At 42.2% G+C, this 23,431-nt stretch overlaps 1 protein-coding gene across 1 annotated transcript in view; it reads right to left on the bottom strand.

The window, feature by feature from the left end:
• AGBL1 (AGBL carboxypeptidase 1) overlaps positions 1-23,431 on the bottom strand; it is a 445,869-nt gene that overhangs the window by 35,781 nt on the left and 386,657 nt on the right. Inside the window, exon 24 of the transcript XR_011100595.1 lies at positions 20,091-20,292. The gene's annotated coding sequence lies outside the window, so the exon portion shown is untranslated. The remainder of the gene's footprint in view (positions 1-20,090; positions 20,293-23,431) is intronic.

Genomic DNA, 23,431 nt, shown 5'->3' with positions numbered 1-23,431 from the left:
TTTTACACCAAAGTGATCAATCTGTTTTGATCAAAGCTCCATTTCAGGTGATATAAACTGGAAATTACTGTAACGTACTCTGCTTTAGTAGCACTTAAAAAAAAAAAAAATCATTATGTGTAGTTGGAGGGCAAAGAATGTTCTTCTCACTTTCTTGCACTCTATAACCTTATGGATCCCTCTAAAAAGTAGCAGGTGATATCAGTCAAGTTATGTAAATATGGCTATACAGGATGCAGTGATATACCTGTCCCTAGAGGTTGTCAAATAATAATGATGATAATAATAATAATTATGATAATAATAATAATAGTCTTCCCTACAGAGAAGAAAAAAAAAAAAAGTATATTGAAATTTACTAATCAATTCAGTTGTTTCAAAGTTTCTCTGCAGACATACTTCTCTCAAAAAAAAAAAAAAAAAAAATTATTTGAAATATCAAGTCAAAATGTTTCAGAGACAAATTTTCCAGACTGGCAAAAGAAGACCCACTACTGACAGAACTATAGCAAAAAAAAAAAAAAAAAAAAAAAAAAATCTGCTGAAAAGCAAAAGCACCAGCCAAAGCCTTCCTTTGACCTGGGAAACAGATAGCACAATGGGTTTGTATAATTTTTTGCTGATCCAAGCACATTACAGGCTTGGGTGATATCAGTGAAGTGATAAACCAGCCCCAGTTCACATCTGTTGCACCTAAATATGCTCCAGCTGCACAGATTTTGGTTTTTTTTTTTTTGGTACAGGTGCAATGGGTTGCCATGTGCACTCAATTGATCGAGAACTTACAGAGCAGTCTATAAGTCATTTACATCTGGATCCCCTCTTCTCTTCTCTCTCTGCTGCCCAAGTAACACCCACTTGAAATTTAGGGGGTCTTCAACAGACTGACAATACCCAATCTGTGAGCGAGCTATTCTGAGGGCTGTCAGAAAAAGTATGTCACAAAGTGGCATACTACATTTTACTGCTCGCAGATTAATCTCTTCTCTCCACAGAGATATGCTATGAAATATCAATACATTAAATCTCTAATTCATTGATTTCAAAATTAAAGCGTTTGAATTTTAAAACTGAATCTGATCACAGCCACCCAGACACAAAGAACAGGGATAAGAAATCCATAAGTACCACTGTGTGGCTAAAGAGTAGCTATGCAAGATTACACACAAACATCAAATCAAGGACAGACTGAAGTCAATACGACCAAGCATATTTTAATTGCTTCTTTGTAAATGGATAATTCTGAGAGAATTCCTAGCTCCGTCATCTTCTGCTTTTTCAATTCATTCTTCTACAAAATCTGTTCTGGTTCAGGATGGAGTGGGGAGAAGGTGTTGGTGCACACCAGTTCCATGCCGCTCCCTCCCTGTACCTCATCCCTCTCCTGTAGCCCTCTTCCCAGTTTGGATATCCAAGACAGTTTGGGCTGCTGCCTATCGGATCTGCCCACACGCCAGCTCTCTCCTCAACTCTGCTCAATGCCTATCGGTTCCTTCCTGAAATCTGCCTGCCTGACAGCCCTCATCACCAGGAGCATCCCGGCACGTAGTCGTTTGTGGTTTGCTTTAGCAATGGGGACAGACAGCCAAAGTCTGCTCACCTGAAGCAGGGCTGCTGCTGAGGTGAAGTGATTAAAGTATTAACTGCTGAAATAGCTGTCCATCCCACTCATCTCCATCAGAAGCAATTAATATGGATTATATATATTTTGCAAGAAGAATATCTTTCATTTCAAACCTTGGAGTAACTCCAGAGAGGATTAGGTGGAAGACAGAATGAGCTAATTTGCATAAATTAGGTAAAATGTGAATAGTAATTTGCATTCAGAAAGGCTCTCTTTGACACTTTATGATATATTGATGCCATCTGGAGCACCTAGCTCTGAACCAGACATTTATTGGACCGATTTTCCCCAGGCTGTTCCAACAAACTTTGTGGGTATGTTCAGAATATTCCTGTTTCCTTCTACTGCTTGCAGCAGGGTTAAAGACCTTTTCATATGATTATCATTTTTTATTCAACAGAGGACAATTCAGATAGCTTAAGGAGAAATAGATGGCACATTGGAAATACTCTAATTGCAGTTCTTCACCTGAGGCGGATGTTCCCACAGAGTGCTGTGTCAAACACCCATGTTAACATGGAAGCAGGCTACGGGGTTAAGCAAATGGTCAGGCTGGATTTTCCCATCATATTTATTTTCTCAGCTTACATCATTTCCTTGGGAAACACATTTTATGAGCTTCTTTTTATCTTCCTCTAAGTTGCACAGCTTTCCCTTGGATTATGCTATTTTCAGCCCAACCCCTTTTATTTTTTTGTCAGGCAAGAGGGTGTCCCATGCGCTACTTGATTTCTAACACAGTCACAAGGAGCTTGCTGTACCCAGTCCTGTTCTGCTATGCACCAGCAACGTCAGAGGGACTGAATGCAGTGCCTCCAGCAGAATGTATTAGCTGATTGCTACCGTCTTTCCCTGGTGGGCTTCAGTGGCTGACCCCCTTTTTACAAAGGCAGGAACTTACACAATTTGCCTGAAGCATCCTTAAATCTCCAGGGCTCATCCATTCTCTTTGAAGACAATGGACTTTTTGCTGCAAGTTTTGGAGCTGTTGGTGCAGATATCACAAAAGACCTCTGTGGTTGGTTAAGGAAGTGCAGGCACTCCTTCAGCTCTCCTCCCATGTTGCTGAGGCTCACAGCGCTGACCTGCTGAGCCTCAGCATCACTGCTTTACAAGGACAAAAGCATCTGTCTGGAGCTAGACCAAGCAAAGGTAACACAGCCAGGGCATTCACAGAGGAATGACAGCTAATGGCGTAAAGGCCTTACATGCCCCAAGGTTTTAGGGCGAAGAGGCAAAGACAAAGGGTCAGAGAAGTTCAAGATGCCAGAAATGAGCAGAAAACCTCTTTAGATGCAACCTTTTAAAAGTAGGATGGTAAAGGTAGCTGGCATCATGTTTTGAATGTGATTTATAGTATTCTTATACAATCAGAATCGTCACCAACCCCCAAAAAACAATTATTTTCACAGCTCTGCTCAAGATGAATGTGTCTGAGCTAAGAGACAAACACGAACTGGGGCATGAGTCACTTGCTCATGCAATTGCCAAGTTCACAGATTGAACTCCGTGACAAGTCAAGTCTGTATCAGCTGCCCATGCTTCAGAGGTTGGATTTTAAATATCTGAGATTAACAACATTTGGCTAAAATTCAGAAAACCGGGTTAAAGGTAATAAGATCAGATTCATTCCAAACAAACACCTTCAGAGACTGTTTCAAATGTTAAAAGGATGGATAATGGTTTGGTGATGATTTGGTAATTATATAAAAATGTGTTTATATCCTGGAATAAAAGTCTGAGAGCTATGGAATGTTCTCTTAGGGCTGCAGAATTAGATGTCATTTCTGTGTGACCTGAAGGCTGAGATGGTATCAGAAATACCTAAGAAATTTAGGACTCTGTATCCTTGATTGTGCCTAGCTCCTTTAGGTCTATTCTTTTTCTTTTGAGAATGCAAGCAATAACTTTTTATGCAGCTCCATGTGTGATATATAAACTTTTAATTGTAAATGGCAAGCTGACAATATTTGGATTAAAAGTTCTCCTGTTGTTGAATGTCAGTAGGACAATACAAACTGTTTATAGAGGAGCTCAGTTTAAATGAATTTCCCCCTTTTGAAGAAACATTTCTTTAAATGGCCAAAACATCCTGTTTCCTCATTTTCAATAACTAAGTTAATTATGTTTTTATTTCAGAAAGCTCACCACCATCTAAATGAAATATTTTGAAGGTATCTATATGAATTGTGCATTGATCTGATCTGTACTTTTTTTCAGATTATTGGTTCACAAACACCGATGAATACACAATGGGTATAAACATTTCAAAATCATATAAATTCCTATAGACAGAAAAAGCATTTCCTTCACTGATCTAATAACAAATAGCAATAATAATGATTGTCATAATTACAGTGTTCGTGAGTGTGGTTATTGGCAATTTAAATCAAACTTCTCCCAGAAAACAGGAGGAGGTGGGAAGGAGTGAGGTGGGTGGATGTTGGCTTAGAAGGATGGTTATTGATCGAGTTGTTCATGGTGGATTAACTCAGGAAGGGAGACTTAGATTTCTTTTAGCTCTATCTGTGAAGAGACATTGAATATTTGCTTAATTTTATTGCATATGTGTGGCATAACTCAATTGCACACAATTTATACAAAAACACACTAAAGCAGTAAAATGCTTATTATGTTAATTTTCCTGGCTCAGGAGGAGGAGCAGATTCTTTTGTATTTTCTCCTACAGCCCCATTTTCTCTGCTTCTATATGCCATAGCCCAGCCCCTACAGCCATAACCAGCCCCTGGCCTTCACTGGACAGGGCTCAGGCCCAACTGGGCAGTAACAGGAATTTCTGTGAAGGTCCATTTTGAGTCCATGGGGTATTTGGGTAGGTTGTTCAGCCAGGCAAAGTAGAAGGATCTCCAAGTCTCTCTCTAGACTCTAGGGCAGGTTGTATGCAAGTGTTTTTAAGCTTTTTCAATTTTCTGGCCCTTAAAACCTATTTGCTTTTCAAGCATAAGCCCCCTCCAACAATTCTGAACCTATTTCCAATAGCTTTTAGTTTTGCAAATTGTATAGCTGCCAACTGCAGATCCTTTCAGAATAATCCACTGATCCCCAAGCATCTTTGGGTCACTGGGTTGAAAACCACTGGTTTGTCCCAAATGACTCCCAGAGAAGTCCTGCAGGAAGGGCAGCGTAGCATCTTGAATGTGCTGGAACTATTGGGACGGGCACAAATCTCAGCTAGACATAACATAGTGAAGTAGCCACAGTTCTACAATTGCCAGCATGGGTCCCGGTAGCTGTGCAGCTTGGCATGACCTAATTTACTTTATTCTCAGGCAGATCTTGCTGCCTGTGCTGGGCTCAGTGCTGCTGCTCAGTGCTGTGGCTCTGCTGGAGCTTCCCACGCAGCGCTGCAGGTGCTGGCTATCAGAGCGAGCAGGGTGGCGTAGACATACCCTGCTGATGTTTTTCTTGTAGTCCTGGGGGCCTTTTCTACGTGTTTTAGCACAGGAAGCTTCAGAAGTCCCTGCCATGAAAAATTATTGACTTCTTTGTCTGGGATAACAGTGCAAAGTCCCAGTTCTGATTAAAGTTGTTTTTATTTATTTATTTTTAACTTGCTTTCTCTGTAGTTACATGTTGGTATAGGATTTGCCTGCATCCAGTACGCTCCCCCCCCTCCCGAGAAAACATTACAGCAATACTAAGAGAGACTCTAATCAGGTATTAAAAACAAAGTGAATTGCACTTGCTGTAGAATCAAGGGTAAATTACTAGTACAATGATAGAGCCCCTCTCCTGTTTTAATCCATTTTAATCTCATTGTTGAGTTAATAAAACCTATTGGTTTACTAAATCAATGTAGGGTGTGATTCATTATGCGTACTGGTACACAGATCCTAATGCAAACTCTCTCTGCTATAGACTGGTGCATCACTGATCCAATGGAAGTTGGCTCCAGGGAAAAATTACCTCTTACCAGTTGTCATAGAAAGATATTCACTATGGTAAATTTTTGCTTTTGTGAGACAGAGGTTTTATTTGACTTTGTTGACGCTGACTGCACTTGAAATATTTTTACAAATGATTTAATCTACAAACAGAAAAGAAACCTCCCCTTGTTTGAGTTCATATTGGATTCATTTGTGACCATTAGGCAAAACAGCTATGTCCTATAATGAAGAGGGATTAGTAGGGAAACAAATATATTTGTTAGTTTTATTCTTCCCCCTGCATTTATCAGAACAAGCCTGTGTTTCCAGTTTGCATTTCATTTTCTTTATGGCAGGCTGCTGAAGTCAAGACATATGTTAAAAACACAAATTTACATTAACTCTGATTTTTTGTTGTTTTTCTGTCTCAGATCATATCTTTCCTGCCAACTGTCTTCATTTAAGAGGGTCAATCTATATTTTACAAGAGAAACAAACATCATTTTTTTCATGCTGTTCATCCCAATAGCTCTCCGAAGACAATGAAGTTCTATGAACTGAAAAAAGTATCTCCCTATTTATAGCTTTGCAGATATCAGAGATTTGGCAGAACCATTTTCTTCTTTAAAATCCCTTTCCAGATTATTATTATTAATATCAATTATTACGACTACTATTATTAATAATAATTAATGATGATAATTAGTATTGTAAAAGAACTTGGAAGGGTGGGAATCGAAAGTGCTGGTCTCTTGGGATGTGTACACTGGTTTTCCTGATCAATAAAAAGCATTCAATCTGTCACATCCCTTGTGGGTCCGTGCTACATGCAGCCACAAGTCCTTGTAAATATGAATACAACCCAAGGTGACAAAAACAGGTCTCTCAAGGACTTCCTGACAGCTGTGAAGGACTCCAGGCTCTGACACAAGATCAAGCGAGAGCAGCTTAACAAGTTACCAAACGTCAGAAGAGCTGAGGTAGCAGTCTGGGCGCACGTTCCTGGCTTGTGACAAAGACATAATAATGCAATTTAACTTAGCTGACAGTGAAACAAAGTGAAACTACATCATATTATTTTGCATTAGCTCCAGGCAGAGAGCACATGTATGAACAGGTAAGTTCGCCCAGCCGATGTGCAATAACATATTAAGCTTCTGTGACCCGATATTTTATGCAAACACCCCAATCCTCCTGCTTGAACAGTCTCAAGCTTTTACCACATCAGCCAAAGGGGTTTTTTAACCAAGGCTGATCAGCGAAAGACAGCAGAGGCACACCACCCCCAAGGTGGATTAATGCAATCCTAACAGCTTGCACTGAGCTATCGTCAGGTCTGCAATCTCAATACCACTGACATAAGGAGACAACACGCTGTAAGGACAGGCTCAAACCTCCAAGCTGAGGTCAAATGGCTGAACCTCCACTCAGACTGAGGTCAGCTGAAACACGGGTCCATTACAGAGGGAATTCTCAGCTGAAAAATTTGAATGCCTAGGTTTCAGCCTCCTCATAAACATTAAGGAATTTTTACAGACTTAAGTGGCCCACTCCCCTTACTTGTTTGGGGTTCCCTGTCCAGCAAATGGCATTCAGGATGCTTTCAAAGGCCAACTGGGAAAATATAGGGAACTCACTTTAAATCAGAAGCTTTTGGTCTGGGAGTTAAAAAGAAAAAGAGAAAATGAGAGCATGAAAACATAAGATGAATCATAAATGAGTTCATTAGGTCAGCAACAGTCTCAGCTGAGCCCCTCTGAGCTCTATTTGTCGATTGCTCTGTTCTGGTGGTTGTTGCTCTAATTTTCCCCAGAAAGCCCAGATGAATCACAGAGGCTGTAGTCTTCGTGTTGGTACTGTAGACTGGCTGGATGGTAGGATCAGAGCTCCCTGAGGAGGGTTAGGTTATGTGGGGAGGAGAGCATTGCCTGAGTGGTAGATGCAGCAAGGAAAGTTTTATTTATTGATATAACCAGAAAATCACCCATCTCTCTGTCCATCCTTAGGGTTACCTTCTTCTCTTTCTGCTTTTGTCATGACTCCAGCAGCACCCAGCTGATGCCAGGAAAGCAATTAATGATGGGAATGTTTCCAAGAGGTACATCCCAACCAACCCTCTGCCTTCTGGAAGCTGTAACCAGGATGCTGCTTTCCAGGTCCCTTTCAAATCTTCCCTTCCCTGTCTCTGCTGGGATCTGGTGCTGGGAAGGGGGGAAGTTGTCTAGCTTCAGCCCAAAGTCTGGAAATAGGTGTGATGGGGTAAATACAGATGACCACTTAAACAGCCACCTGACAAAGGGAAGATGATGGGTTTCAAATCACCAGCCCACCCTGACTTTCTGAAAACAGCTGACCTGGCAAGAACTACATCAGTAGTTTATGAAAATTGCGGCAATGAATCACTGACAGACTTCAGAGATGTTGTTTCTACTACAGAGCTGGAGTTGGTATGTACACACATAGGCACCAAAAGAGTCTATTTCTCTAGTGTGAGGAATATTTAGGGGTTTTGACCCAGAGTTATATCTGTGCACAAAGAGAAGAACAGGCAAGGAGAGGAGACAGAAAATTTAGGATACTAGTAACCATGTTCAGTGATACAGAACTGAACTCAGTCACTCTGCTGAGAGTAGAAGAGATAGGCAGGATCTAGGGAAGTGTGACAGTGGGTGGCTGCTGAGGTTCCCCTGATTTTATACATTCAGATGAAATAATCATAAAAAAGTCTGTTTGGAGAGCTCTGACCATTCCAGTGTATCTTTGCTATTCTCAGCGCAAAGCTCTTTCCTTGTGCACATGTATACATATGGATATACCCATGTACCCTTGAGATTAGATTTATCTCAGAATAAATCCCCCTGTGACCACACCAGCTGGCAGCCACAACTCTCAATAGACCACGGCTGAGCAGCATGTGGGCTATGGCTTCTTCTTCCTAGCACAGGGCAGTTCCAGCAGGGAAGAGACACAAACTCTGCTTTGTGTCAGGGAAAGAAAAATCTTCACACGCAGAGCTCATAGGCAGAAAACTCAAACTGCTGCCACAGAACTAAACTCTGGAGCCCTCAGAACACCTGGAGGATTGTTCTTCTTAACCTACTTGCATTTTATTTTGCTAGTCTCTTGTTTCCGCCTCTGCCACTCGAACCGATAAGTTACAAATCTGTCTGGTAGAGGAATCTCTGCTCCGTCAAATGGCCTCTTTGGGCTTTAGAACTCCATTAATTAGCATCTTTTAAATGGTTGGGTAATATTCGTTTCTCCTTTTCGAAGACATTTCCCCAAGCCCTAATTTTAATAAAGCTGGTGCTCATGAACATTTGAATATTAAAGCCCTTGGTTACAGAAAGACGAAAGATGCATTTTAAAAGAACAGCCAAGCAAGGATTACTTAAATGGCTGACATAATTTTGTGTGTATGTGTGCATGTGCATGTGTGAATGTGCAGCGCCTCTGAGAGACAACATTGTCTTCGAGGCATTTCTGTGTCAGTGTGTATAAGGTCAGAATAAGTGTAATTTGGGAGGCGGCTGTGTCTGTCAGGATAGTAACAACATCAGGGGGCCCCAGGAAATGTAGTACAGCGCAATATGTTTAAGTGTGGATGTCAGCTTATTCCAAAACACACCAGAAAGGGCTCTGTTTGCTTTGTGCACTTGTATGTGCTGTTTCAGGTGCGAAAGGTGAGATGAAAAGTTATTATACACGTAAGTATCTTACCCCAGGAAGGATGTTCTGTTGTTTTTATTGAGACTGTGAAATTGGGGGTTTCTTCACTGAGACTTTATAACCTCACCAGCTGGGGCTGATGGTACCAAAGACAGAAGCAGTGTGCCTGATTTTCTACAAAGCATTTATCTGATGAGGGGGGCGATGCTTCTATAATCAGGTAGGTAGGTATTTTATTCAGTTGGGTGTCACTAGTAGGGATTTCCTCTCCTTACCAGCAAAGTTCAGCTTTACCCTGGAGGAACCAGTGGGCAGCACGGACTATGTTCCCCTTTCCCTTTCCTTCTGAGGCTGCCAGCAGAGGTGTCAGACCAATGATGTTTTCTGTTGTGTTGATACATTTTGTTAACTCCGGACAGAGCACAGACTTCTCGGATTCATATCTTACAGGCTAGCAGAGAGGTATCAGATGGCAATGATTTCTGTCTTATCACAAATCTAAGGCTGAGTGATCAGTGAGGTATAAGCACTTCTCAGATACTTCAGCCTGGGCAAGATTTACTGCAGTATCTTTGCTGAAAGGCTTTGTATACTGTCAAGCCTCTCCTAAGTCAGAAAGCTGCCTATCAATGTACCATATTTGCTAAGAAAGTAGATTTGTTTTCCTACTAGAAGCAATGGCATGGCCAAGATTTGTAGCTCTTGTAAAATGATGGTAATCTGTTATTCACAAAGGTGTGGTCATGGAGCTTTGCTGAGCTTACATGTTGGTGATGCTCCTCACCTCTGGAGGAACTCTGCCACATCCAGAAAGACTCAGGTGAAAGAAATAACTAATTTTTCATTAGTCTCATTCTCTGTATTTGAGTCAGTGACAGGCTGAGACAGCAATTCTGATTCTTAACCATTCTCCTTTTTAACAAAAAGACTTTTCAGGAACAATAAAGCACTCTCTCTCTCTCTTACTTGTGTAGGAGCAATGCAGAGTGTGACAAGAATGCGTGTGCTGGACTAAGTCCTGGTTCCTTCTGCCAAATCACAGGCTCTATCCACTTAACTTTAAGGAGGTGTCCCTTAGCTAACCCCACTCACAGAACTGTCACAAGAGGCCAACACAGTGCACTGACTTGGAGACAGAAGACCAATATATTGTATTTGGAGGTCAGCATATTGAATTCAGAGGAACTGCAGCAAAAAGATAATGCAAGAGAGCCCTCAAGCTTCCATGTTATACCTATGGCCGTAAAGATGTCTCCTTGTTCATGGGTGATTTCCCTACAACACACTGCAAACCCGTATGGTGCAGAGCATCTATCTGCAGGGTTCTGCAAAACTTTGGGCTTTATGTTCATGCTTTGGGTGGTCACAAAACCAAAATGAGTAAATAATCATGAGATTTACTCTCCCCTCACCGTGTTTCTTCAAATTGTCTATGTAGTCTGATCTTGTTTTTGAAGGATACCTTTGCAATTCCAGACTCCAAATGGAGACAGAAGCTGGGTGAAGCATAAGTTAATTTGGGTTTGCTGCAAATGAGTCTAAATAGAGTCTGTGAGTTGGGAGTGAAGTGGGTCATACACTGAGGGAACTGGCCGGGTAAAGTGGCACCAGTCACACTGTGGCTCTTCAGTCACATGGATCATGAGCAGATCTAAATTTCACAGCCTCTTTGTGAGAGGCAGTTCAGCATCCTGTGGTGGAGGAGCCCAGCAGAGCAGCAGTCACCGCACATCCCCCTCCTTCCAGCGTACCCCAGGTATGTGGGCCCTGTGTGTGAATATTTTGGTCTCTGGTTGGGAAGCTCAGAAAACTTGTCCTGTTACAGGAGGTTGAACATCTCTACCCGAAGTAAAGCGATCAGCTGACAGGTCAGCTGCCTGAAGGGATGCAACAGCAAATGGAGTGTGACAGACAAGGCATTTTGCTGAGGTTTATAAAGGGTTTTACCAGTTCCATCCATCCCACAGTGTGCAGGATGTGCCTTCCTCATCTTCTGCACTGAGTGGTCTCGTGCTTCTCTTATGTTTTGCTTGTGGTTAAAAATTAGGATGTTTTGTTTTAAAAGCTCTGTCTTGCCCATGCTCATGTTTCAATAGAAATCTGATCTTGAAAGACAGGATAAAAGAGAGACAGAGAATAGGAATTTTAAATGATCAAAGGCAAATATTTGCTTTCTCTATTCTGCTTCCCTGCATCTGATAAAATAATTGCGCAGAAGTAGAGATCCTTCTAGGTGAGATGGAGAAGAATATATTTTTGTCTGAGAGATGCATAATAGGTGAAAAATTATTACTGGTTCTAAGTGCAGAATAAAACCCAGCTTCAGGCCTTGTTGGCCTAGGATGAAAATATCTTTTCATGATTTCTATGCACATGGAGGAAAGTGAATCTTTTTCTTTTGTAGTAATTGCATTTTTAGTCACAATTGCCTGTTATCTTTGCATTTCCCACAGGTGAAGATATTGGTTTCCACGGCAGGCTTGCAGTAGCTGTTCATCTCTCAAAACCCTTTGTGATATTATGAAATGCCAGGCTGCCAAGTAATCAGCATGTTGTGATTTTTTTTTTTTTTCCTAATGAACACACATGCGCAGGCAGTACTTTGTTTATTCAACTCTTTGTGCAGGTTTGCAGTTTACTCCAAAAGTGAGCAGCAGCATATAGAGAAACCAGATTATGGTTAGGGGAAGAGGAGGAGTCCTTTCTCAGGGGTTGCCCCAAACCATCCATTCACTGCCAGCCCATGTGACACCATGCTTCAGTCATACCCATGGGAATCTGTTCAGCCTTTTCTCCATCTAAAGAAATTAAATTATGCCTTTTTTTTTTTTTTTTTTTTCCCCTTAATCTTCATAAGGAAGCCTTTCCTGTATCATTCATGCATTCTCTTTGACAGAATGGAAATAATTCTAATCACCTACTTTCCTAAATTTATTTTTCCCTTGTTCTGTTTTTTTACTGCAGTCTGATGAAACTGGTTTGGTCAGCTTCCCATTTGTTAATAGGCAGATTCACTTTCTGATTTTCAGTCACGCACAACACAGCAAGAAAACAGCTCATGGGGATGATCAAAACACCTCACTGAAACCATTTCTGCTTATTTTGTGTTTTGCAATTATTTTTTTTCTCCTTTTCCTTCAGCGTCATGGAACTATTGAGTCAAAATTAGGTTGCCAACATCACTTAAAAATAGATGAATTATTTTAAATCCCAACTCAGTGTTAGAAACCATAGGCAGTCTTAGAAAAAAAAAAAAAGGCAAACATTTCTCCTCAGAATCAAAATAATTGTTATAGTTATTCTTTGTTTTACCTAACAAGCCTTGAATTTCAGATTTCTTGTTTGTTTTATGCTGGGGCTGGTGAATATCAAAAGTGTGGAAGCAAAGACAGGATGCCAGACAGCTGAAGAAAAAAAATATTAATCCATTTTCCTCTTCTGTTCTGGCCTTAGTCTGTTGGGAGGAGAGGAGTGTAGAGGTGAAAAAGGCTGGGAAACAATTTCTGAAAACCTCTGCAGTGGCTACAAGAGAATACCATGAAAACAGGTCTGAAACACCTTGAAGTATTATTTTATCCCTGTGATAACCTCACTCAAACCATCTTTCATCTCCTCTTTATATTCCACTAAAAAAGAAAAGGGGGGAAATAGGCCAATAAAAAGAGCTGAGAGAGACCTTTCTATTTCACACACTTTCCCAGAAATTTGGTAATAAGAAAGAGGAACTGACCCATTCCCTGGCTGAACATAAGGTTGTACACACTGTGGAGATTTGTTTGCCACAAATTTCATCTCTGCAACACTAGAGCCACCCTTTACCATGCAGAATTTTGCCCTAATCCCATCCCACAAGGTTAAAGAAAAACTGAGTGCAACACAGAGGATGTCTTGCTGCCGGACTTTGCTTCCCAGTAAGGCTATGAACACTGAGCAGCCAGCAAATGTCCCTGGGTGGAAAGAGTGAGGTTCCTGGGCTGCACATTGTGTCCTCCTGTGAGGAGAAGGAAACTGGGATATCAAAACCTTCATTGTCTTGGAGCAGAGACCTACCTACCTGCCACAGCTCCTAACTTGATGTGTTTTCAATGCAGTTTTACTTGACGGATGGTTTGGGCCCCCTACCATTTACCTGCCAAAAGTTAATGTAAATGCTCCAGAAGTTTGCAGAGGAAATGAAAGCCCAGGATGTTTCTGAAATCTGGGAGACAATTAGTGTGATTTACATCCTTGGCATTACAAGGAGCTAGAAATTTCTCGTGTTCCCATGAAACATTATTGGAGAAGTGGGGTTTGGGAAAGTTATATTGGCTGAAATACATCAATCAGGATGCTTGTGAATAACGTAGCTGCTAACACAGATGGAAAGCTGATAACAGGCTAAGGGAGTTTCAGATCACGCTGCCGCACAAGGACATACTTTTACAGATGCTGGAACTGCTGAGCTAACTGCTTTTCATTTGAAAACTACAGCTTTGAATGGACAAGAAATGTCTTTGCTATACTTAGAGGTGGATTATGAGATGGGAAAAATAGAAGGGCTACTTCGTGTGCCAGCACATGAAGCTGCCTCTGAGTACTGCCAGAAAAGGAGAAATGCGCAGCAAAGACTGCTCAAAATCTGGCTCTAATGAGGAGCAGGTGTGAATTTTGCACAAATGTAGGTTGCAGGATGACTCTAGGGAAAAGGCGACATGTTAATGTAGTAGGAAACAAGAACACAGAGGAGCAGAGAAGCAGGAGCCTCTGGACTCCAGGCCTCAAGACTTAATTTGGTGACACATGACAAATTATTTCATGCTCGCTTTTCTTTAGCAATCAGTCACTCTCATCGTGGGGACTGAGGCTGCACAGTTTGGTGGCAGGATTGCTGTAGATTGGGAAGGTCTGAGGGGACTGGGTAATGGGAAAACGTTGCTTGGCATCTACAGGGTGGAAAAGCCTCAGTGCTGGAGGCTCTGGAGCAGAACATAAACACAGGGCAGTGGCAGCCAGAAGCAAGGGATGCTGGTGGAGCGGGGCTAATAGGAGGTTTCCATCTTTCTAGATCATTTAGAGAACTAGCCGGCATAACGGTGCCTTTAATTTTTTAAAGTATAATTTAACTTCACACATTTTTGCCCTGTATAACCTCCTCTCGCCTCCTCCCAAAGAGAGCATTTCAGTTCACACCGGTGAGTCGCCATGGAGACTCCAGCCATGTGATGGCAAGACGTGACTCCACGCTGCTGGAGCCTCAGAACTTAATTATTTATTAATAGGCTTTTACCCCGCCAGCCTCAAGAGATGCAACATCTTATTACCAAGGCTGGGAGAGAAAGAAGAAACAAAGGCACAAAAAGAAGGGAAAAAACACAAGCAATTACAAATAATTAATTAAGAGCACAGTAAACACGCCAGTAAAGATGTAAGAGGAGCAGAAATTGAACTCAAAAACCTACAGGTCAATATTGTTTGGCTGAGGAAAGATCTGTCTAGGTGGAAGGAAAATGTTGAATATATGAGAAAGTGAAGTTTGTGCCCTTGTTTGCCTGGGTCAGCTCTTTGAGTGCCCTCTGTAGTCTGCAAAGACCCTTTGTGGAAGTGTCTTGTGCTTGTTTGCAGCTGGAGGTAAACCCAAACAACAAGATGAGCCTGTCCTATTTCTGAAATCTTGCCACATTTCGATCATGTGCGCCAGGAATAAGGACCACTGGGACACCAGGACCACGCAGATTTGATGACTGCTCAAAGAGGGTCTGTGGCAGATGTCTGTGAAAACCTCTCACTGCCTGAAATTTTGGTTAAAACAGACCTGGCAAATAATGGGTTAGTGTCTGTTTATAAAAAAAAAAGGTCAAGATGCACTGCAAGATTTTCTTGTTTTGCATTTGTTTGAACTGAATAGCTAATCCAGCCTCTCCATTATTATGGACAATAAGTAAAGGCACTTTAATTTTTTGTCTTTTTAGTACTCTGCTTTTCCCATAGCTACTCTGCTTTTCCCATAGACCTCTGTAAGAGCGACCAGGCAGCATTGGCAGACGAGGTACCACTTTTTCCAAAGTCTTTTGTCCAGTCCAATTAACTCAACAACATTCTCAGGCATCCTCACAACTGTGACAATTGGTGACTTTGCACTGCGAGGAGAATGTGAGGACGTTGGCACTTTTAAAGGGCTTGTAAAGGGACACCTGGGCTCTCCAGATAAATATCAGACATGACAAGACAATGGACTGGGCAAGAAAAATGAAAATCATTTCATAAAATGTCTTCAAAGCAAAAAAAAAAAAAAAAAATCATAGAAAAAAAGATCTTGCAACCCCAAGCACAATATAAAGCAAATCTAGAAGAACTGCATGGCACAGAGCCAAGCAAATTTAAGGAACAAATCTAGCAAACAATGAAAAGTAACAGCTCTGACCAAAAACAACCATTAAATGTTAAATGCTGCTCTTGTAACTGACAACACCAACAACTTTAAAGGGCTGTTTTACTAGCATGTGTATGGGTGTGTGGGGAATAGTTAGCCTCTCAAAGGGTTGACTGTAAATTTAGCTTTTTTTTTTTCTTTTTTTCCATTTTTTTCCCCTTTACAACTTTGTGGTAATTGAAGGAGAAATCTAGAGCCTAACTAATTAGCGTTAGTGAGGATGGCTCGCTTTGTTAAAGGTCTGCGTGGGCATGAAGGGCTGTAGGCACCGAGCACTTGCTTCAGAGCAGCATGAAGAGGTGAGGAAGGAGCAGTGTGGAGGGGTGATTTTTCCTTGTCCTGGACATCTTTTCTCTTTGTAGATGCCTTGTCCAGTCTAATTGCGTCCAGAGTAATAGGGCAGGCTCACCTGGAGACATATCTTTCTACCACAGCTGACAAAGGCAAAGAATCTAGCACGGAAAAGACAGACAGAGGAGAGGCAGTGGGGAAATAGGAAGAGGAAGGGTTTCCTATGCATTTTCAATAACATTTCCATTCTTTCGTCTTTCTCTTTGCTTGTAATTCACTCTCCAGAAGTCTGATGGACCACTGGCTGCACACACAGCCACACAGTGGCTTTTGGTGGGATCTCAGTGTTTATCCCAAGCATTATCTGGTGTCTGGGTTTCAAGCATTTAATCATCTAAGTGTCTCTACTGCATACCTATTCCCCATTTCTTCCCTCTTTGAAGAAGAGCCGTGCTTTGGTCCTCTGTCTCTGCACAAAGGAGCCTAAAGGAAGTACTTGAGATACAGAAAAACCTGAGACAGCTCCCAGAAGCTGAAGGTCTGCTCATCCCTTGCCCAGCACAGGTCAGAAGTGTGCACGAAACCCATCCCCAGCCACCTGCCTTGCCAGAGCCAAGTGAGAACAGGCCTGAATGTTTTTGCCCATTTGAGAGGACAACAGAGCCAAAAGACTTATTCATGGGCTAGGAACAAGGACTCAAGTTACTCCTTTTTAGTTGCTCCTCCACTCTTCTCTTATCCTCTTGTCCATTCCCTAAGAACCCTGAACCTTTGCCCCAGCCACCCCTGTGAACTCAGTGGTGTATTTGTACAGATTCACCCTTTCCCATCCCCCAGCAGCTTTTGGGAACAACTCCTAAAATCTGTTGTATTCTTCCACGCTAGCCAGGCTATTCTCTAATCATATTTAGTGCCGCAAGATTAACCTGTTATTAAAAATATAATTGTTCTTCAATTTGCACTTCTTTTTGAAATGGAGGTTGAGCAGAGCTCCAAAGCCCTGACTGGAACTTTGCTGCAAAGCCTCTGGCAACAAAAAAGCTTATTATTTGCCAAAGAGAGGATCCTAATTGGAAAATATGATGGAGAGAAAATAGTGAATCCCCAGTAATCTCCTTCCAAAATGATAATGCACGTGGTATAATGAATATTAATGTATCATATTTATGAAATGGGGACACTGGAAAGTGCAAGATAAGATTTCCTTCTCTGTGCCTTTTACTTGGCAAATAACACTCCTCAGAGTCATGCCATCCTGCACACCTGTCTGACAGAGACAACCGAACTGCTGCTAAATAAAAATGTACCCACCAATTCTTGAATCCATGGTCCTGTAGTAGCCACCACCCTATCTCTGGCATTCCCTACCTACAAGCCTGTTTGCTCATTGCTCATTTCATACAAACATGACACCCCTCACACAGCTCCGCCAATCCCCATGAAACCCCATGAACATGGAACAACTCTGCTGAAAACATGCAGTTGTTGTGGTTTCCACTGTCACTAAACATTGGGTGTCAGCCTGAGTGATGTTGGAGGAAGGGAGGTGTTTCATCTCTATCAACATTAAATTTCAACATAATACCACTGGTTTTTAAACTCAGATTTTTCAGCCCTTCCTGTCCAGTGGTCACTCAATTCATCTTAAAGACACTGAAATGACCTGTATGAGTGAGTAGGTAACAAGCCAAAAAAGTCAAGAGCTCATAAACTGTTTGGACATCAAGTGCTAAGTAGTACGAGAATTCCTCCCAAAGTCCCTGGTGGAGGTGCTGTAACCCAGAGATCCCTCATATTGGTTAAATTCTTGCTTCCAGCACCGTAACCATAGCACATAAAATTTTCTAGGACAATTGCCTCTCCCTGAAGTATAGTCATTACCTGTTCTGGCAGACTTCTTTGTAATTTAACTTTGTAGACTTCTAAAATAATTCCCAGAGAATTGAGGTTTATTGGGGAGAAATATCCTTTTATTTACTTGCTCATTCCCACACTAATATCTTCCTGCTATCTGCTTCCTTTGGAATTAAGTGGTTAACATAGTTACTGTGTAGAAATGTAGATTTCCCCTGGCACTCCTTGGAGTGAAGAAAAGATAATTTCAGACATTTTCCTCTTTAGGTAATGCATCTGCCAGAGCTATCTCAATATTTCTATAGGACAAATGAGACTGACAGCCTGGGAGAGCAGCAAAGGAAGAGCCATGCCAGTGATAAAAGGCCTGACTGGGACTCAAGGGATCTGCACTCAGTTCTGGCCATAAACTCGGTATGCGACCTTAAGGAAACCATTTAATTCACCCGTTCTTTAGTTCTGTACCTGTCAAGAATCTGACTTTCCTTCTACTCTTTTTCTACCACGTTGGTATACGTTACAAGCTCTTAGGTATAGTCTCTGTCTCATCCTGTCATGTTATTTAGCAGAAGGGAACACCAGTCTTTGCAGGGGCCTTTAGAAGCCAGAGTAGAGATAACAATAGCAACAACGACAGTGAGAAATAACATCCTCAGGACTACAAAGGTGATTCCCTGTGTTCTGATTTCAGTCCACATAATCCCCACAGAGACTCAAAGTGTTGTAATCATCACACGGTCCCACTAGGATTACAGAGAAATGATTCACCTGCAAAATACTTCCCTGATTTCCATTTCTAAGATGACAATTTGAAAGTAAAGGGGTAGCTTTGGGGCTGTCCTAGATCTTTGTGAGGGATGAGCATGGAGTGTGACAGCAAAAAGTGTTCTGGCTCTAACTCTTGGCCCTGTTACTTTGAGTAAAGTAAGGCCTCAGCAACCTGCAGCTCATTAACAAGACCGGGTTTGATTTCATCCATGACAGAGTGCCATACACACAACTCAGTGGCATTTGTCCCATAGGGACAATGAGACATGTCCCATTGCAACCGCTTTGGGATGTGTGTCCTTCATTTCACCTCCAGTGAATGCTAGGATTTGCATCCACATACATTATTTCAGGAAGCATCTAGCACTGTGAGAATACTCCTCCCCCACGGCTACCCAAAACTTCAGCCACTGCCATTCAGGACAATCTCTCTATATGGAATAATTATTTTAATCAGGAGATGTGTTAGAAATAGGATATGTGCAGCTGTTGTGTGGTTCCCTGCACATCCTGGAATGGCTGCCTGAAAAAGTGGATTAAAACTGTGTGTAGAAGGGTAGTTGCCATGGAAACTGCATCATTGGAAGCTTCATTTCAATCTTTTCTTCTTTCTGATAATTTTCTACCCATTTTACCACTCTGGACTTGTACCATTCCATCATGGTCCACCTGTGCCTGCATCAAACTAGCAGTGATGCTGCAAGCCAGGAAGCAGGAAGCAGACCTAGTGGGACAAAATTTGGGAAAGTAGCGCTGGGGTTGCAATGTTTTGTGGGGGTCATGAGTGGAGCTGACTTCACCTTTGGCTCAGAGACCAAGCAGAAGACCTCAAGGAAGGACAGACTCCTTCTGCCTAGCAGTGGCAAAAGCTGTGTCAGCCCCTGCTGTGAGTGCATTGCTCCTGTGGTGCTGGGTACCATTGCAGAAGGGTCCCTGTGGGAGATCAGTGCCCTTTGCCCTGGCACTCATGATGCTCTGGGAGTGGAAGGAAAAAAAGTGTTTCTCTAGCAACTAGGTGCCATTTTTAAATAAGAGGGGTGTATAAGAGAGAGGTCATCTTCAGGGCAGCAGCCTCAAGCAGAGCAGGCGCCACCAGCCAACATTTTCCATGAAAACTTGTTTGTGCTAAGGACTAACTGAGATTAAGTGCCTTGGCATATCTCTGTGACAATGAAATAAACCTGAATTAAGGTTGAATTAAGGTTTCTGAGATGAAACTCAGTGCAATGCAATTCCAGGTGCCTAGGACTGGTGTGGGATATGAAGTGTGTTTTCTGCATCTGGAAAGGGAATGAGGAGGGGGTGGCTGGACAGAGCAAATTCACCCAACTTGCAAGAAGGACATGGAGGTTAGCTTGCCCTGCTTACGAAAGAAGGTGCTAGCTGGCAATTGCAAGGTCATACTTTGAAGTCCTGACTGAAAGAACCTTTCAATGTTTCTCAAAACCTTGCCAAGTTCACAGGCAGTAATCCTGTTTCAGCCATGAAGAGATGGATAATTGTAGCACAGAAAATCTTCCCAGAGGACTTGCAGGCAGTTTGTGGTGCAATGTAGCAAACCAAAGAGAGAACCTAAAACTTCACTTACTTGCCTCCTTGTCTGGTCTGCAGAGCCGATTCCTCCAGACACTCCAGTCTGTACGAACTTGTTCCCAGGTTTGTCTGGCCGTCCTGGTTTTCTCTTTTCACAGCTGCCACTTCAGGGCTGTGTTACACTGTTATGTCAGGTAGTGGAGGTAGATTTCCAGACTTCATTTGCTTAATATTCATGATGGAAGCTGAGGTAGACTCTGTTGAAAATGAAAAAAAATAAAGGGTAGGAGTGAGAACCAACCACCTTCACAACTGTAGTGCAATCAGTTTTTCACTCTATTTTTATGGTCCCTGCTATTTGTGGTAGATCTGCTACTTCATTAACATCATATATTTTAGCATTATCTGCACGGCCTGGCAGGTCAGCTGGCTTTTCTGGGATTATTCATTGAGGGTTGGAAGCCTGAAGGTTCATTCTGCATGTGCTGAAGCACAGGATTTGTAGCAACCCTTAAGCCTTAGTATTCACCACAGAGATTTGGCTGATGGATTTGATTGCTCAAGGGGGCAGATTCCAAATGCTACACGATAAATCATGGCATTAGCTAATTTCTTTATTTCTTTCCTCATTTCAGGAGGACTTGGGGTTGGGAGAAGTTCAGTGTAGCCTAGCATTTCCGAAAATGGACATCCTCTTGCTGGCTTAAGCAGAACATAGACCTTCACAATTTGTTTTCAATTCTGTGCCCAGCACAGGACCCATCCTAACATTGGTTATTCATGGTTATGCCTTAAAGAAATATAAATTTGGTTTTACTATGAGCTTTTCACAAGCTCCAAAACCAGATGTAGCATTTAGAAAAGCAACTTAAGGAAAAGCACTTGAAATGAACCTAAATCAAGAAAGACATCTGCAATCAAACCTTTGAAACTTCCCAACCAGCTCCACTTCCACTGGGGACAAACGTATAGCACTGCCTTGAGAGAGCAGCCTGCTTAACTCATCTCTACGGGGTTCTGTACAAACACAGACATTTGGTGTCTTCATTGGGATCCCACTTTGTGCCCTGCTCCTACTTCCCCTGCTCACCCTCCTCAGCTCTCTTCTCCTGCAGGGTGTGAATAAGATGGGCCTTACACACAGGAGTATGAGGTGATTTCTCTGGCCAGAGTTACAGACCCTCTCATGGCCTTAAAATCTCTGACTTTCCAATGCTTAGCCCGTGTAGCTAATGGTTCTGATACCGGTATGCTCATGATATTGTGTTATTGGTTCTATATATTATCTTAATTTTCAGTTTGTACTGAGAATGATTTCCCTTAACCACATGGCTGATTTTTATCTCCTTTTCATGGTACAGTACTATACAGGTGAATGAAACTACCGCCAAGAAGCCTGGTGACTGTATTTCGAAAAGCGATCATCAGCATTTTCCTTGCATATTATTTTTCCGTAATTAAGCAATACATGTGGCTTGAAAACCCTTAACAAATCTTAGCATGATTTATAGGGATCATTTGTTTCAACTTTTTTGCTAAATGGCAGTAGATTTGGAGTTTTTATTATAAATTGTTTTCATTTAGATTTTAACCATCCTCTAGGCTCTGGGTAAAGCACTTGTTCGCTGCATGTCATTTTTTATTGTTTAGGTGTTGGACCTCAAACCAAAATAGAACGGAATAACAGTCCCAGTGGAGAGAAGCAAATGAGAGAGGTGAAGAGGAGAAAGGAAAGAGGAGTAAATGAAGAATCAGGTTGGGTGACTGATCCTCCAAGGAGCTAGGTGGAGAAATAGCGGGTAAGAATGGAGGTTGGTGTAGCAGGCAGATGAGCTAGGAGACTTGGGTTGCAACAAGCCAGGCTGCTTCCCTGTATCTGGCTAGCTGCAGAAGACATCCACTAGCCTACATGGCAAGATCACAAGAGGCATTTGCACCCGTGTTTGTCTGATGTGTAGCTTGGGGACACGGCTCAAGATTGCTGAATGTAACTTGAAGTGGAGCTGAGAGAATGAATTCTTGTCAGCTTGACTCAGGTTTCTAGTTTTGCTTTCCCCAAATGCTCAGAGATCTCCAGCGTATCCAAACAACATTCCCAAACCCCTAGAGCTTAATGAGTTTTTGTTTGGGTCATTATTCTGTTAAAAAAGAACAAACAAACAACTTTCCAGAAGGCGCATTTTTTGTTATTAGCACTTTTCTACCCATTGCTATCATTTTTGGAGAAAAAACCAAAACCACGTGGCTTGAGAAACATACCAAACAATCTGAAAAGTGAACAATTGGGACTAACGAACCTGAAAATGATCGGTCCAAATTATTCAGTAAATATAGCACTTAAGAGTAATGAAGCTACTCACGCAGCACTGGGACTGGTTTCAGAGCTATTTGCCAACCAGACAGCGTTCTGAACTCGCAGCAAGCACTGGGCCTGATTCATCACCCTGCTTCCTATCCCCGTGTGACACCGGTGGCTGTGTTGCAGAGTAATGAATCAAGGTTATTGCTCAAGACACGCGGTCCCTCTGCTCACACCCAGCCTGTCCCTTCCTGTTCGCAGAGGTCTGGCAGAACTAAGTGGGATGCTACACAAAATTTAACAGTTTTGGTTAGACTGCAGCAGGTGTGGAAAGAGCTTGGTGGGACACGAGTGCAAAAGCCCCACCACCCAGCAGCAAACAGTGTTTTGCCCTGACTTATGGCAATTTTTCTGCTGTCTTCTGGCCTTGCCTGTACTTTTTTCTACTATTACTTCCCATCCTGGAGCCCTGGTTTTATCTGGGAAGCAGAACCACAACCACGAAGATGGCTTGGCCTTGCAGAGCTGTCTCTGCATTGCATCCTTGCAGTGCTGCTCAGAGACATCTCACGGAAGGACATCTCCAGTTAGAGGGTCTCTGGCTGACAGAGGAAACTCCAGAGCATGAGACCACCAGAATTAACAGGCTCTCTCCACACCAACTTCAGAAAAACTGTGCAATAAAAACAGAATCTAAATCTGAACTGCATGTTTTTATGCTCATTTAACATTGGAATCTTCAAATTCAGCATCAATTGAGATGATTATATTCCCTGAATTCTGTTTAACTGTTCTCAATCCTAACAACAGTAGCTGACAATAAGAGACAGTCATTCACTTGTGTTGGTGGCAGTGCCTGCAGTGGGAGGAGGGCTCAATGACAACCATGAACAACCCGGACTTCTGCAGGCTCCCAGTTCACTGACGTGAAATACTGAAGCCGACCAGATGAACTCTGTGTGGCTGAGAACAGTGGGGGACAGATAACTAAGGTAGACCTCAACCAAAAGAACCAAAAGGAGAGTTCAGCCTCCCCTGGACAGGGAATGGTTGGAGCCCTGCTTTTCATGACTCAGTAACCTCCTTGCCAAATGCCT

The sequence above is a fragment of the Anas acuta genome, chromosome 12, assembly GCF_963932015.1.
Source record: "Anas acuta chromosome 12, bAnaAcu1.1, whole genome shotgun sequence".
Taxonomy (NCBI): Eukaryota; Metazoa; Chordata; class Aves; order Anseriformes; family Anatidae; genus Anas; species Anas acuta.
The sequence above is the reverse complement of the archived record's forward strand: the minus strand, read 5'-3'. Positions and strand labels throughout refer to the sequence as shown.